The sequence below is a fragment of the Ambystoma mexicanum genome, chromosome 2p (assembly GCF_040938575.1).
Source record: "Ambystoma mexicanum isolate Mex_15411 chromosome 2p, UKY_AmexF1_1, whole genome shotgun sequence".
NCBI lineage: Eukaryota > Metazoa > Chordata > Amphibia > Caudata > Ambystomatidae > Ambystoma > Ambystoma mexicanum.
The window spans coordinates 50,065,088-50,080,998 of NC_090923.1; the positions used below are offsets into that span (position 1 = coordinate 50,065,088).

The 15,911-nt window shown below is 50.8% G+C and overlaps 1 protein-coding gene across 5 annotated transcripts in view; it reads left to right on the forward strand.

The window, feature by feature from the left end:
- PLXNB1 (plexin B1) overlaps window positions 1-15,911 on the forward strand; it is an 830,120-nt gene that overhangs the window by 393,701 nt on the left and 420,508 nt on the right. The gene's annotated exons all lie outside the window — the stretch shown is intronic.

The following is a 15,911-nucleotide window of genomic DNA, read 5'->3' on the forward strand; positions in this document are numbered from 1 at the left end:
AACAGTTCAAGGACACTTGGTTTCAGCACAAAGGGAGCAATGGGTTGTAAAATGTCACTAGGGGCCTTCGGTGAAGGTCCAGGGGGACAGAACCACAATGTACCTTGTATTTGTAGGCGTTCTTGGTGCTTGACAGGGTCGAGTTGGTTTCAGGGTGCTCGATATGGGTCGAGGCGGTTTCAGGGTGCTTTGCAGCTTCTGTGACAGAGTTCAAGATGGGAAGCAGTTGTGGATATTAGGTGGCAAACAGTTTGTCAAGTGAAGCTGAACAGACGGCTGCAGGCTGGCCTACACGGCAGCTTGGGTGTCAGGAATCGTTGTCTCAATGCTGGTCGGCGAGTCTGAAGCAGCTGTTAAGATGTCTCCGACGGCTTTAAGTGACTGCGGCATGACAACAGTCAGCGTTGCAGTCAATTGCAGCTCGAGGGACTCGCCTGGCTCAAAATGTCCTTTAAGGCAGGCGTCAGTAGATGCTTTTTGAGGCACTTCTCCCAGCTTCTTCACTAGGCATGTGTCGTCCTTTAAGGCAGACGGCACAAAGCTGAGGAGAGTGTTGCAAGCAATGGCCTTGTCCTTGGTTTCGGTTTCAGAGAATCTCTGGCACTTGCCACCTAGGAAGCTTGCTTGCAGAGCCTAGCAGGGCACGCTCTGTGCTGGCTGGGTACCAGTTCTGGACCTGCTGGACCAGTCTTCTGAGTCCGATATCTCCCTCTGTTCCATGGGAGATGTTTAGGGGTGGGATCTTGCTTCCCTCTTGAAAGTCCTGGCCTTCCTTAACTGGTGGATGATGTAAGACAGAATGTACCTTCAGCCAAAGTCCAATGATTTCTCTCTTCTGCTTCTGGTGAAGCCTTCAGATGATCTCCCAAAAGAGGGGCTTGACCCTCTTTAAAAGCCAAATGGACCACAGGATTGGTATAAGCTAAGCATACCTTAATTAACCAATTCTGGGTCCCCACCAAAAATCTCCTGTATGCATGAGGTCATAACCAGGGTGCTTTGCAACAGAAAAAGTAAAGGGATGAATACATGTACTACTAAGTCCCACCATCTTCATGTCTGTTGTGGATCAAAGGGTCTCTCTGGTTAATGGAGCTCCCTGTGGTTCCTCGTTAAAGCGGCAGGTCTCCCTTAAAGCTGTGGCAAGACCAGACTTTCTGGCTCCTGCAAACAACATACTTGTTGCTTATGAATGGGGACCCCCTGTGGGGAGAACTACTGGAAAATGCAGTTCCAGACATGACAGTTCAATGTTAATTGATACTGAGGGTGAGAGCTGGCTTCAGGTTGACATAGTGCATATGAAAGATTGGTTGGGTGTTCTGTCTCCTTTTTGATAACTTCTGCAACCAGTCCCCGTGTGGGCCTGTTTGAATGACCCTGTGAATGATATGCGAATCGCTGCCACTAGCTGCAGGGCTCAACAAAAGGGCATGGTGGACCCATGGAACCTTTGATAGTTAATCAGGCTTGCCATGGCAGGGAGAATGTTTGGCCCTGCCCCTTTTGGTGATGCATTGTGTGCTGCTCCTGTCATATCCAACTAAGTATGACAGGGGGGTCTATGCCTTTAAACTGTGTCCACCCAGAGTAAATGGTCTATGCGTATGTCATGCAGTGAGCATGGGAAACTGTGTGTTGATTAGCCCCACACATTTTTTTCCGGAGGTTGATCTACCATCATTCAATTTCATTTTAAAGTTGAAAAAAGCCCAGGGAAGCGCACACTCACCCTGTGGATAGTCTAATTCCTCACGGTTCCTGTGGAGAGTAAATGGTGGTTGTAAGTGAACCTCTGTGGGGGCTGGTGGACCACTGCATGCACACTCTAATCCACGTGGAGACGCTTTTCTTATGGCGCTGTGGACACCGTTTTTTTTCATCAGAATGACGATTTTGCAGCGTTCTAGATTCTGGGGGTCTAAGCACGCCTGGAGTATGTGTAATTAATACATGTTAATTTGTGTGTTTCTGAGTTGGTATTAGGGTATTCCTCTCGGTCGCTGCATTTTTTAGGTCTGTGTTTAGAGGAACAATTAACTGGTTATTCGTTTCCTTCTAGCCATCCAATATAATGGTAATGTTTATTTGTAAAGTGCCTACACACTGCAAGTGTTTCAAGGCAAGTGTTGATGTTGTCTGTTCTTAAACACCTAAAATTCACAATGCAGACAAAAACTTTCAAAAAGCATTTAGTGTAGAATAAGCATTCATTTAGGACTATGTATTTTGCGTTTTGCAAGTTGCAGTTGTAGCAGGTTTCTTTCTGCCACTGTCTCTGTCACAATCATCACAAGACATTCCATTTCGGTGTCCTCGGTCACTTGACAAAATCCATGTGCCTAAAAGCTTGTGCACAGTGTAGAAATGTTTGACCATAGCACATAAAGTGGCCCTTGATTTCATTGTGCCACAATTAGTGCTTTGTTGTAATGTGTCTATCTTTCCCATCTCCGGGGCATGCTGTTTAGGATGTTTGTTTGCATGTAGGAGTTAACGAGTGCCCCGAGTACGGGATGCCTTGTGAGTGCACTGCTTTCCCTGCACTACTCTAAATTAATTAATGCACAGTTATGAACCCTCCCAATGGTATGTATTTTGCCAACCTCTGTAGCCTGAAAAGTAGATCTACGCAGGCTGGACATGGGGCCAACTTTACTTTGCACCAGACCAGCAGATGAACCTGGCTTGCTGTTAAAACTCAGTTATCAGTTTAATGGTATCCACTACATAGTGTAATTTGCTTTCTGACTTTGAGAACATTCAGACGTAATTGCTCATTTTAGTATAGCCGATAAGATACCTATTGCCGGTAAGATAGCTCAGTGGGTTGAACGCTCGCTGCTGCGATGTGTGGGTGATCTGCAGGTTGTAGGTTCGAATCCCGGCAAGGCCACCTCCAGCCTTTCTGAGGTTCACAAATGAGTACCAACACGTTGGTTGATATTGTATGTAGATGTGTTCAATATAAAGCGCTTAAGCGTAACTTCTATATAATAACCTATCATTATCATTTGGCCTTGGACGTCTGCGTGCATTCACTGTAATTTGGTAATATGGGCCTAGACACAGTGATATTAACGATACATATGGCGATCCATTCTTGTATGAAATGTATATCACATTATAGTGATATCTTAACCATATTTTTCGTAGTGTACTTTGGAACAACGCTATGTGATGCCACTTCTGTTTTGTGAAAGGGTGAAAGGTCGTCTCCCATCGCTTCCTGTGATATCACTTAGGGGTGGGGTCAAATGACGTCACTTCCTGTGATGTCATCGGATGTTAAGGGTCATGTGGTGTCACTTCCTCTACCCCTAACATTTTGGTGAAATGACGCCCCAGCCTTTCACTGGGAAGAAACGTGAGTGCGTGGAGTCTGGAGGGAATCCTCTCCTGGAATTCCCAAGGCATCATGGGAGCCATGGAAGAATTGGCCTCCCTGTGGGCCACTTGGATCCACGGGTCGGGTGTGTGGGCCCCAGCGTTGGGTTACCTTGTCCTCACTTCCACCTCCCAGTGCCAGGGACAGGTGAGGTCACCGAGGCAGCAGGCCAAGTAGTTAGAATGCGAGCAGCAACAGCGCTTTGTGTTCACGAACAATGTAGGCGCTTCACACACAAGGCGCATTGTGAGCAGAGGTCGAACCAACGCTGAAGCAACGTGTGGCGGACACAGTGCTGCAAAGAAGGCGGGGGGACGCGGGCGAGGAGGGGGGGGTCACTAGAGCGACCCGAGGAAGACCTAAAAACTGTACAGCGGGTCCGAAACCATTCAGTTCTTTACCCATGCGTTAAACAACAAGCAATCACATGCCTTCGCCCGTGACAAAGAATAGAAAGCCGAGCTAAAATACTGCATGTGAAGAATAGCCTTCAATTCCCTCTTCCCCCTCCTCCCCCAGTTACTATAGTCCATAAGCAAATTTACAGCCATGAACAGAAAGTAATGAAATACATTTAAGACTGCGCTTTAAAATAAAATCTAACCCAGAGCGGTGTGAGCCGCTTTTTCATCTATGCATTGCTGGACTCTATGCATCGTTTTGTACAAATGACTACAGCAAATCCCTCTTATTTGCCCTGTAAAGGAGTCAACCCTGTACTCACTTGTGCAGTGTTTTCCTAGTGGTTTACCCGTGAGTTTGGTGTTTACAGGACTCTGTGCTGTTTTTAATGCTTGTGTTCCTGCTTTAATGTACTTGCGTATGTGTGATATAGTTTCTAATGTTAACCTTATAACTAGAGTTGCCAAAGTCATTCGTTTTGGCTTTTGTGTAGGCCTGGGCAAGACGGTACCACCTGGCCATAAGATGGCACAGGCTGGCAAATGGTGAACGTGGCTGGGTATATTATAGAAATGACTGGCAGATGCCATGGTAATGTTTGCTCAGGGGGCAACACTGTTGGCTTTGCCAATGCTTGTTTTTAACAGGCAGTCGGTACAAGGAACAGACCCAGGACACAGACTCGGACATTGCTTGTTAATCAAATGGCCGAAGGGACACCTGGGTAAGACATTCTTAGTGCCGCAGGAGCTCATTTACTGATGCAATTGAGCAGTAACTCTCAGAAGACTCCCTTGAAATAACAATGCAAGCCCATAACAGCACAATGTTTGATGTTACCGTGCGCTAGAACTATCTGAACGAGATTCCAGAATGGCGCGCTTTACTCACGGAGGAGCAGGTAGCGAGTGGGAATGGCCATGGGCACTGAATGGGTGGGTAAATCACCCAAAAACAACTGCAAGATGTGGGTTTCTCCTCACATCCCATCTCTCTACTGGCTGTACTTCATTGGAAATAACTTCAGCTTACAGGTGGCACTAAAGGACAATGTAATGGCCATAACTAAAAAGGTTTCCAGTAAATATACATAGACTTACCTTTGAGTGGCTAACCATACCTGGATGGAAGCCATAACTCCCCTCCCCCAGAGTGATGTCAGACTACTCTGTCATGCTATCCTTGGGAGAGTCCCTCATAACCGTGTGGACACCCTGCCTAGAGCATCCAGTTGGACGTTTCCAACTCTCGGGAGGATAGCTCAGGGACAACGCGCTCACCTTGGAAGCAAGACGGCGCGGAGCAACACAGGCTCGATCCCTGGGCCCGCGCTTAGAATCCTCTGGGTATTAAGCGCGTTTTAAAAATATATCATATCATAACTCTCACCAGAGCACACCTGAAAATCCCCCTAATGGATACTTAGTACACCTTGTAGAACAGGGATCAGGTAATTGGCACACGAGTGGTGTGGGCCACCGGGGATACTACTCATTACCATTATCAGTTTAGAAGTGTGGTGAGACTCCAAATCAGGATGTTTTTTTACCCAGTAAGCAGTGAGTGTGGCGTACTGACCGGATCTGCCCGAAATCTTGAATACGTAGTGTCTGGGATTCACATCTAAGTCCATATCCTGAGTGTTCTCCCTGGGAAGAAACCAAAGAAGGTTGGAATTTGGCGACCACCACTGATTGGGTGGCCTTTAAATGTTTACATGGGTATTGAATCTGATTGGGAAGCGGAGCTCGCAAGAATGCCGCGATAGGTGTTTGTGCACCACAACTTTTGTCAATCACTGAGACTCCACACAATGCAGGTGAAGCGCATTGCTGATGCCTCCCCGCAAGCCCACGCCGCCCCAATCCACGACCAGTGGTGGAGTACAAAAGGGATCCGCGGAATCCAGGATCCGCGGTCCATAACGGCGAAGACCCTGTGAAACCAGCCTTACTGCGACAAGTCCACGCAGACAATGTAGAAATCCAACCCACGACTACACACTCAGCCCGAGAGGATGGCGTAATGAGGCTCAAGCCTCGGTATCTAATAATCACTGCTGAGCGATGAAATCTGTCAGCAAGAAGAAGAGAGAAGAGGGTCGGGCGACCGGAGGAAACGGTTTGGGTCTATTTGGCCTAAAACATTTGACCTAATCACATTTGATCGCATTTATTTGACTTTTTTTCCATCTAAAATGTGGGGGGGGGCACCCGCAACCGTACCCCACTCCCTCGCAACCTAATCTATACCCTTACCCACACCATACATATATTTACTTAACTTGGACTGAAAAAAAAGGTCATAAAAATTAGATCAAATGTTTTTAGGTCCATTATGCTAATACCAGGGAAACACTAGTGCTGCCTTCCTCTCACCTGGCGGTAGCAGCGGGTTACTTAACTCCGAGACTCATGTTGCCTTAAAAGGACCCGCTAGACCCCGCATGGCTCACCTGGTGGCCAGAGAAACGAATCTGCAGAAAGGACTGGCAGTAGGAAGAACCTACACCCTACAACTCCTCAAGAGGAGGGCATCGTCTGTAGGGACTTTGAGGAGTCGCAGGCTTCTCTGCTGAAGAGCTGCAGGGCCTCTGCTGCATGGGTGCTAATGAGGTTACTGCACTCTACGGTAGCACCCTACCGAAGGCGCCCAGGGTCCCTGGTTCGTGTTCCTTGTCCGGAGGTCGTGGCTTGTGTTCCCCACTCATCTGTTGGAGAATCGTGACTTTGATGGCCCTTGACCTTTCTCTGCGCCTTGGCCCATTGGACAACACTAGACTCGAGCTGCTCATGGCCACGTCTTGTGCTATATTTGACAGGTCCGCTTCTCTTTATCCTCAGGGCTTCCTCTTTATTTGAACTCCATTGGGTAACATTGTTATTCCGCAGTCGCCCTAAATTATGTGCACGTCATATTCTGCATAGCGCGACCATTCCCTTGCTGTGTGTTACTGCCTGTTACCTTTAACCACACTGCTCTCATTTTAAGAGTTTAGCCTTGAATGAATGAATTAATCTTTAATTGCGCGTTTCATACCGGAGACCAGTCTTGAAGCGTGGGACCCACATTTGAACCTGTGTTGCTCTGTGTTGTTTTGCATCACAGACAAACGCGTTGCCCATGAGCTCTGTCCCTCTAGTCCTTGGATTGCTCTACCATCTTCACCCCTGGGAGAGTCGGGCATCTACGGAGAAGCTCCGCCACCCAGGCGTGGGATGGCTCTCCTGACCCCTACACCAAAGGACTGCTCTGCCATGTTCACCCCTGGGAGAGCCGGGAAACTACGGAGAAGCTCTGCCACCCAGGCGTGGGATGGATCTCCTGAACCCTACACCACGGGACTGCTCTGCCATGTTCACCCCTGGGAGAGTCCGGCATCTACAGAGAAGCTCTGCCACCCAGGCGTGGCATGGCTCTCCTGAACCCTACACCACGGGACTGCTCTGCCATGTTCACCCCTGGGAGAGTCGGGCATCTAGGGAGAAGCTCTGCCACCCAGGCGTGGGATGGCTCTCCTGACCCCTACACCACGCGACTGCTCTGCCATGTTCACCCCGGAGAGAGTCGGGCATCTAGGGAGAAGTTCTGCCACCCAGGCGTGGAAGGCTCTCCTGGCCCCTACACCACGGGACTGCTCTGCCATGTTCACCCCTGGGAGAGTCGGGCATCTATGGAGAAGCTCTGCCACCCAGGCGTGGGATGTCTCTCCTGACCCCTACACCACACGACTGTTCTGCCATGTTCACCCCTGGGAGAGTAGGGCATCTACAGTAGCTCTGCCACCCAGGCGTGGGATGGCTCTCCTGACCCCTACACCACGGGACTGCTCTGCCATGTCCACCCCTGGGAGAGTCGGGCATCTACGCAGAAGCTCTGCCACCTAGGCGTGGGATGTCTCTCCTGACCCCTACACCACGGGATTGCTCTGCCATGTTCACCCCTGGGAGAGTCGGGAAACTACGGAGAAGCTCTGCCACCCAGGCGTGGGATGTCTCTCCTGACCCCTACACCACAGGACTGCTCTGCCATGTTCACCCCTGGGGAAGTCGGGCAGCGGCGGCTAAGGAAGCGCGCGAGTCTCGAGGCAATACCCTATCTTTTGTGATAAGAGTGGAACAGTGCTTTGTAGTGGGGAGTGACGGTGTTGAGAAGGAATTTGGGGGGATGGAGAAATGCGGCTGGCTGTAAACAAAAGAAAGGTCGGCTACAAGAGCTGGGCGCCTGATGTGCAGCGATGCGCCCTTCAAGTGAGAGGGAAGTGCTTGCTTTGGGCGCTATGCCACCTGGAAGGAAAAGCACAGTGAGTGAACACAGGGTGCGGGAGGACGTGGTGTTATTCCCACCAAATATTGGTCACATTCGAAGTGCTTTTTTGAAATTGCAAATGCATTTTCATGTAAAAGCACAAAAAAGTGCATTTTCGGTGCACGCAAACTGCAGGAAATTTACCAACGGTCTGTTAGCAAGACACACTGGCGCTGCGCATGCGCGCGAGTGACTGATTGGAAAGGGAGTGACCTCCAGTCAATATCAATTTGCCAATCTATGATGGGAGTTTCTGGAGGGGAGTGTTCATGGATCTGCAATGCAAATGAGGGACACACCCACGAATTCGTGTGGCGTTTGGCGATTCGCAAATTCGGAGCAAATCGCTTGCCCGTTTCTGCTGGGTTGCTGTTTGCCCTTAATGCCAGTGGACGAAGTGGATGGAGGGTGCTCCTCGAAGTTTTTAAATTAAGGTTTACAGTTCCTATACTTTTATTTGAAAAAGAAACTGTTCCGGAATGGTTTCGTTTCAAAGTAAAAGTGTAGGAAGAAGTTGAAACTTGAAACTGCCCCTAAACTCCCCCTAAACATCAGGTGTGTTTGCACGTGGGAGGGGGTGTTTGGCGATTGTGGTTTGTGACCCTCCCAATTGTGTGTTGCCCCTTTAAGGGGAATGTGTCCCTCCCCTGTGTATTGCCCTTTTAAGATGGGCCATGATTCTGTCATGGCCCAAGCTAATTAAAGGAGTCTCCGCAGACACGTGCCTAAGAGGCAACAGGAAAGATGGCAGCGCTGTACCCACTCCTGAAGAGCAAGTCCATGCCCCTCCGGACAAAGATCAACGTCTACAAGGCGATCATCAGACCTACCCTGACGTGTGCCTCCCCAGCATGGATGACCTGCCATGAGCGACACCGGAAGAGTCTTCAGATAGTCCAGAACAAGGCGCTGCGGATATCGTCTAGAGCTCCAACCTTCACAAGGATAGCAGACCTTCACAGAGACCTGGACATCGAGATGTTGGATGAACATCTAGCAAAGCTGAGCAAGAACTTCTGCCAAGGACTGGATCAGAACCTGAACCCTCTGATCAGAAGACTCACTGCCACCACTGCACACCCCTTCGACCGCTACCCGCGTCCTATCACGGTGAAGACCCTGTGAAACCAGCCCTACTGTGACAAGTCCGCACAGACCAAGAAGAATCCTAACCCACAACTACACACTCAACCCTACTGTGACAAGTCCACAAAGACCAAGAAGAATCCTAACCCACGACTTTACGATCAACCCCATTGTGAGAACTCCACACAGACCAAGAAGAATCCTAACCCACGACTACACACTCAGCCCTACTGTGACAAGTCCACACAGACCAAGAAGAATCCTAACCCACGACTACACACTCAGCCCTGCTGTGACAAGACCACACAGACCAAGAAGAATCCTAACCCACGACTACACACTCAACCCTACTGCGAGAAGTCCACACAGGCCAAGAAGAATCCTAACCCACGACTACACGATCAACCCCACTGTGAGAAGTCCACACAGACCAAGAAGAATCCTAACCCACGACTACACACTCAACCCTACTGTGACAAGTCCACACAGGCCAAGAAGAATACAAACCCACGACTACACGATCAACCCCACTGTGAGAAGTCCACACATACCAAGAAGAATCCTAACCCACGACTACACACTCAACCCCACTGTGAGAAGTCCACACATACCAAGAAGAATCCTAACCCACGACTACACACTCAGCCCTACTGTGACAAGTCCACACAGACCAAGAAGAATCCTAACCCACGACTACGCACTCAGCCCTACTGTGACAAGTCCACACAGACCAAGAAGAATCCTAACCCACGACTACGCACTCAACCCTACTGTGACAAGTCCACACAGACCAAGAAGAATCCTAACCCACGACTACGCACTCAACCCTACTGTGACAAGTCCACACAGACCAAGAAGAATACAAACCCACCAGTACATACTCAACCCGAGAAGATGGAGTAATGAGGCTCAAGCCTCGGTATCCAAAAATCACAGATGACGGATAGAAATCGATCAGTAAGAAGAAGCGCATGTGCACCAGAGGGGCTGCAGACTCCAGAAGAGGAATGACTGAGTCCGTGCCTCATTTCATGTAGCCATGCAGCCTACACGTGGAGGCACAGGCCAGAATGCCCTGATGCCTGGGACCCTCGTGCCAACATGGTTATGGGCATGGCTGGAGTCCAGTAACACCATGGGGCCTGCCGGAAGTCCAGGGCAGGCTCCAACCCCCACAGGCACTGGGCCTGTCGTGTGCTGATGTGCCTAGCACTATGGGGGCCTGCCGGATGTCAAAGGCAGGCACCCACCACAGCGATGGGGTTTGTGGGGAGGGGGTTAGGCCAGCAGGGAACCTAGTTCCACTACTTCTTTCCATACACTTAGACCACTACCCCATGAACCTTGCTTGGCATAAGCCGGGCCAAACCTGCAGGGACTATTGAGTCCTTCTTTTAAAAAAAATCTCTTTAAAGTTTTCGCTTTCTGCACTATTCAACACTACTTTCATCTGAATGTAAGCAATTTAATGTTTTTCACGTATCACCATCCCGTTTGCGGGCTCCCTCACAAAACCTTGCTACTGATGGAATGGCTGCTCGGCTTCTTCTGTGTTTGAGAGAACCGCTGAGGATGAAAATGTTCAAGTCTTTAAAGAATATCGACACATTTGTTAGGAAGGAAGAAAAATAGAGTTTTGACCCTTAACCTGGTCGCATCACAGGCCTCACTGGCCTCAGCCAGGAGGTACCTTTATTGGACGGTGCACCCGACGGCAGGGCCAGCCTTACCACTGCCTGCGCCCGGGGCAAGTCAACTAAATTTGGCACCCCAAATCCCCTCCGGGGGCCACGGTGGGGCGGTGCCAAATAAAATAGAGCACTGCTGCAAAACTAGCAGTGGTGCTGTATTTAACTAAGAGATTCACTCCCCGCTCCGCGCTGGAGCGGGGAGTTAATCGTTTCAATAGAGCTGTGGATGTCAAACCGGCATGGTGCTGCCTTTCAAAGGCTGCCCCATGCTGTCTTGACAGCTGCGTCCGATTGTGATAAAATGCCCCCCACTCTCATGCTGGCATGAACGCGAGAGCGGGGCGCCTTTTGGTTCAATAGAGCGCCTGCCGGGCCTTTAGCCACATCAAAGACCCCTGAGCTGGCATGGTGGGGGGCTAATTGCACCCCAGGCAGTCGCCCGGGTGGCCAGGCCCTAAGGCCGGCCCTGCCTGATGGAAAAAGATGTGTAAGGGTGGTTGCACACACCCATAAGGTTGTGCAGTGCAAATGAGATGCTGCCAAACACAATGTGAGGAAGCACTTTATCCAAAGCACATTTTGAAGGTTGTGATTTAAAGTGAGACGAGGATAAGGATTTGGATGTATGAGACGCTTGGGGCATGGCATTCAATTGCAGCGGGTGCAAAGCCGAGAAGGTTAAGTGAACCCACACAACAACCTTCACCAAAATATTAAAGTCACTTGAGTGGATCGGTGTTGGGAGGCAAATGACCTCTCAATGTGTTAAAAGAATGGGCAGAAACAGAACAGGTGGGTGTCCTCATGAAAGTAAGTCTTCCTGGACAGGTCTTCATGGACCTCGCATTGAAGACGAGTGGCACCCATCATAGAATCTTCTGGGCGCCCTGCATTATCTGGGTGAATACTGTCTGCAGCACTGCAATGTGTGGAGACTGTCTGTTTGGGGGGTGCCTGGCCATCTTCCCCATCCAATGGACTTGAAGATCCAGTGTGACACTAAAGCCCCTCCTGGCATGTGCTTGGCGTGTAGGTGTTGGAGATGTATTGGCTGCTCCAGTGTTGGGGTGATGTTTGACTCATTACGTGTTTAATGAAAGAGGAGCCGTGGTACCAAAAGGGGGACATGGATAAAGAACATCTTTTCTCAATGATAGTCTATTGGGTTAATGGGTAATTGGTCGGACCAGAGTAGTTCACTGAAGGGTGGTCTCTTGGATTAATGGTGTAGTTGACTGGACCAGAGTAGTTCACTGAAGGGTGGTCTCTTGGATTAATGGTGTAGTTGACTGGACCAGAGTAGTTCACTGAATGGTGGTCTCTTGGATTAATGGTGTAGTTGACTGGACCAGAGTAGTTCACTGAAGGGTGGTCTCTTGGATTAATGGTGTAGTTGACTGGACCAGAGTAGTTCACTGAAGGACGGTCTCTTGGGTTAATGGCGTAGTTGCCTGGACCAGAGTAGTTCACTGAAGGATGGTCTCTTGGATTAATGGTGTAGTTGACTGGACCAGAGTAGTTCACTGAATCGTGGTCTCTTGGATTAATGGTGTAGTTGACTGGACCAAAGTAGTTCACTGAAGGGTGGTCTCTTGGATTAATGGTGTAGTTTACTGGACCAGAGTAAGTCACTGAATGGTGGTCTCTTGGATTAATTGTGTAGTTGACTGGACTGAGTAGTTCGCTGAATGATGGTGTGTTGGGTTTCTAGTGTAGTTGACTGGACCGAGTAGTTCACTGAAGGATGGTCTGTTGGGTCAATGGTGTAGTTGACTGGACTAAGTAGTTCACTGATAATTGGTCTGTTGTGTTAATGGTGTAGTTGACTGGACTCAGTAGTTCACTGATGGATGGTCTGTCGGGTTAATGGTGTAATTGACTGGACTTCAGTAGTTCACTGATGACTGGTCTGTTGTGTTAATGGTGTAGCTGACTGGACTAAGTAGTTCACTGATGACTGGTCTGTTGTGTTAATGGTGTAGTTGACTGGACTCAGTAGTTCACTGATGGATGGTCTGTCGGGTTAATGGTGTAATTGACTGGACTTCAGTAGCTCACTTATGTCTGGTCTGTTGGGGTTGTTTTGGTGGTAAGGCTGGGTCTTGACATCTTGTCAGTTTCATCATTCGAGTATGTTTGTCTACAGGAAGAGCAGGGGAGCTTGTATCTGTTCTTCTTGTGAAAGGCACTGGGTTGGGCTTTGGGAGGAATAGTTGGGGCTGGTGTTCTGTGTGAGCTGTGGGCTCCTGTTTGTAATGGCAGCTGCGTGGGATCCTTTGGGGGAAAGGATCCACTTTGAAGTGTTTTCTTAAGGACGAGGCTTGCACTGTGTCCGCCACCTCTTCAGCCAGGGCCATTTCTCGAGGCCGTGTTCGCTCGCGTAGGAGTTGAACACACCGGTCTTTCTCCGGCACACGCACATGGGGTTTTAGTTGTGAAATAGATTGTGCGTGGATCCCGGACCTACTTCTGCGCCAGGTCCTTAGTAGGATGTTCCCCACAGTCAGTCAGGCCGGGATCTAGCGGTGATCATGTAGATCCCGGTGCTTTAGGTGACCCGGCTATCCCCTATCCCGTTAGAAGGCAGCGCTGCCTTGGGTGGGACTGGTACAGACTGTTCTGTGGTTCTCAAAAGACAAATAAAAGCCCATTTAGAGCCTGGACGTCCTTCAGAGAGTTGAATGGAGCCGGAGTGCGCTGGGGCGTGGCACTTCGAAGTGCTTGCATGGAGTGCCGTTTTATCTGCCGGAGAAGAATTGTGGAATAGGGGGTGTGTTGAGTGTGCTTGTTGCCTCTTTGATGTGCAGGAGAGACTAGTTTGTCTGGAGAAGTCTGCATTCTTCCATTGCTGTCCGAGGGCTCTGCTCTTGTCCCAAGTTCTGTTGCTTGATCTGAAACCCATTTGTAGAGCTGGGGGATGTAGGGATTTTTTGGCTTGGGGCGAGCCCGGGGCCGTACCTGGCTCTTGTGGCCAAACGTGAGCCGGGCCAGCGAAATGACGCACGGACACGTAGAAACTGAGCTGAGGTCAAAGAAATTGGTGCAAAGCGACAAGGGGGACCAGAAAATGGGTGCATGTGGGGCCTCCTCCTAGGTGTCTTGTGTCCAGTGCACAGAGGCATTTGTGTCATGAGAACAACCTTGTATGCCTGTGGTGCCGGGATGACTTGGTGGGGGTGTTCCTGCATGTCTGTGGTGCTGGGAAGCATTGGATGGGGTAGTCGTGCATGCCAGTGGTGCTAGATGCATTGATGGTGGTGGCCTTGCATGCCCTTGGTGCTAGGAAGCATTGGTGGGGGCAGCCTTGCATGACCTTGGTGCTAGGATGCATTTGTGTGGGCAACCTTGCATGCCCGTGGTGCTAGGATGCATTCGTAGGTGCAGCCTTGCATGCCTGTGATGCTACGATACATTGGTGAGGCAAATTGCAGGCCCACAGTGCTAGGGTGCATTATCCGGGGCAGACTTGCATGTCAGTGATGCTAGGATGCATTGGTGGGGGGGGCTTGCATGCCTGTGGTGCTAAGATGCATTGGTGGGGGCAGCCTTGCATGCCCTTGATGCTAGGATGCATTTGTGTGGGCAGACTTGCATGCCCATGGTGCTAGGATGCTTTGGCAGCGGCTGACTTGCATGTCTGTCATTGATGCATTTGTAGGTACAGCCTTGCATGCCTGTGATGCTAGGATACATTGGTGGGGCCAGTCTTGCTTGCCCGTGGTGCTAGGATGCATTGGCAGGTGCAGTCTTGCATGTCCACAATACTATGATGGATTGGTGGTGGCAGCCTTGCATGCCTGTGGTCATAATATGCATTGGTAGCTGCAGTATTGCATGCCTGCAATGCTTCGATGGATTGGTGCTGGCAGCCTTGCTTACATGTGGTACTAGGATGCATTGGTGGGGACAGCCTGCATGCCTGTGGTGCTAGGATCCATTGACCCGAAGGCCTTGCATGTCCACGGGGTGAGGATGCATTAGCCGGGGCAGCCTTGCATGTCCACGGGGTGAGGATGCGTTAGCCAGGGCAGCCTTGCATGTCCACGGGGTGAGGATGCATTAGCCAGGGCAGCCTTGCATGTCCACGGGGTGAGGATGCATTAGCCGGGGCAGCCTTGCCCATGGGGTGAGGATGCATTAGCTGGGGCAGCCTTGCATGTCCATGGGGTGAGGATGCATTAGCCGGGGCAGCCTTGCATGTCCATGGGGTGAGGATGCATTAGCCGGGGCAGCCTTGCATGTCCACGGGGTGAGGATGCATTACCCGGGGCAGCCTTGCATGTCCACGGGGTGAGGATGCATTAGCCGGGGCAGCCTTGCATGTCCGTGGGGTGAGGATGCATTAGCCGGGGCAGCCTTGCATGTCCGTGGGGTGAGGATGCATTAGCTGGGGCAGCCTTGCATGTCCACGGGGTGAGGATGCATTAGCCGGGGCAGCCTTGCATGTCCGTGGGGTGAGGATGCATTAGCCGGGGCAGCCTTGCATGTCCGTGGGGTGAGGATGCATTAGCCGGGGCAGCCTTGCATGTCCACGGGGTGAGGATGCATTAGCCGGGGCAGCCTTGCTTGTCCACGGGGTGAGGATGCATTAGCCGGGGCAGCCTTGCATGTCCACGGGGTGAGGATGCATTAGCCGGGGCAGCCTTGCCCCCGGGGTGAGGATGCATTAGCTGGGGCAGCCTTGCATGTCCACGGGGTGAGGATGCATTAGCCGGGGCAGCCTTGCCCCCGGGGTGAGGATGCATTAGCCGGGGCAGCCTTGTATGTCCACGGGGTGAGGATGCATTAGCCGGGGCAGCCTTGCATGCCCACGGGGTGAGGATGCATTAGCCGGGGCAGCCTTGCATGTCCACGGGGTGAGGATGCATTAGCCGGGGCAGCCTTGTCCACGGGGTGAGGATGCATTAGCTGGGGCAGCCTTGTCCACGGGGTGAGGATGCATTAGCCGGGGCAGCCTTGCCCCCGGGGTGAGGATGCATTAGCTGGGGCAGCCTTGCATGTCCACGGGGTGAGGATGCATTAGCCGGGGCAGCCTT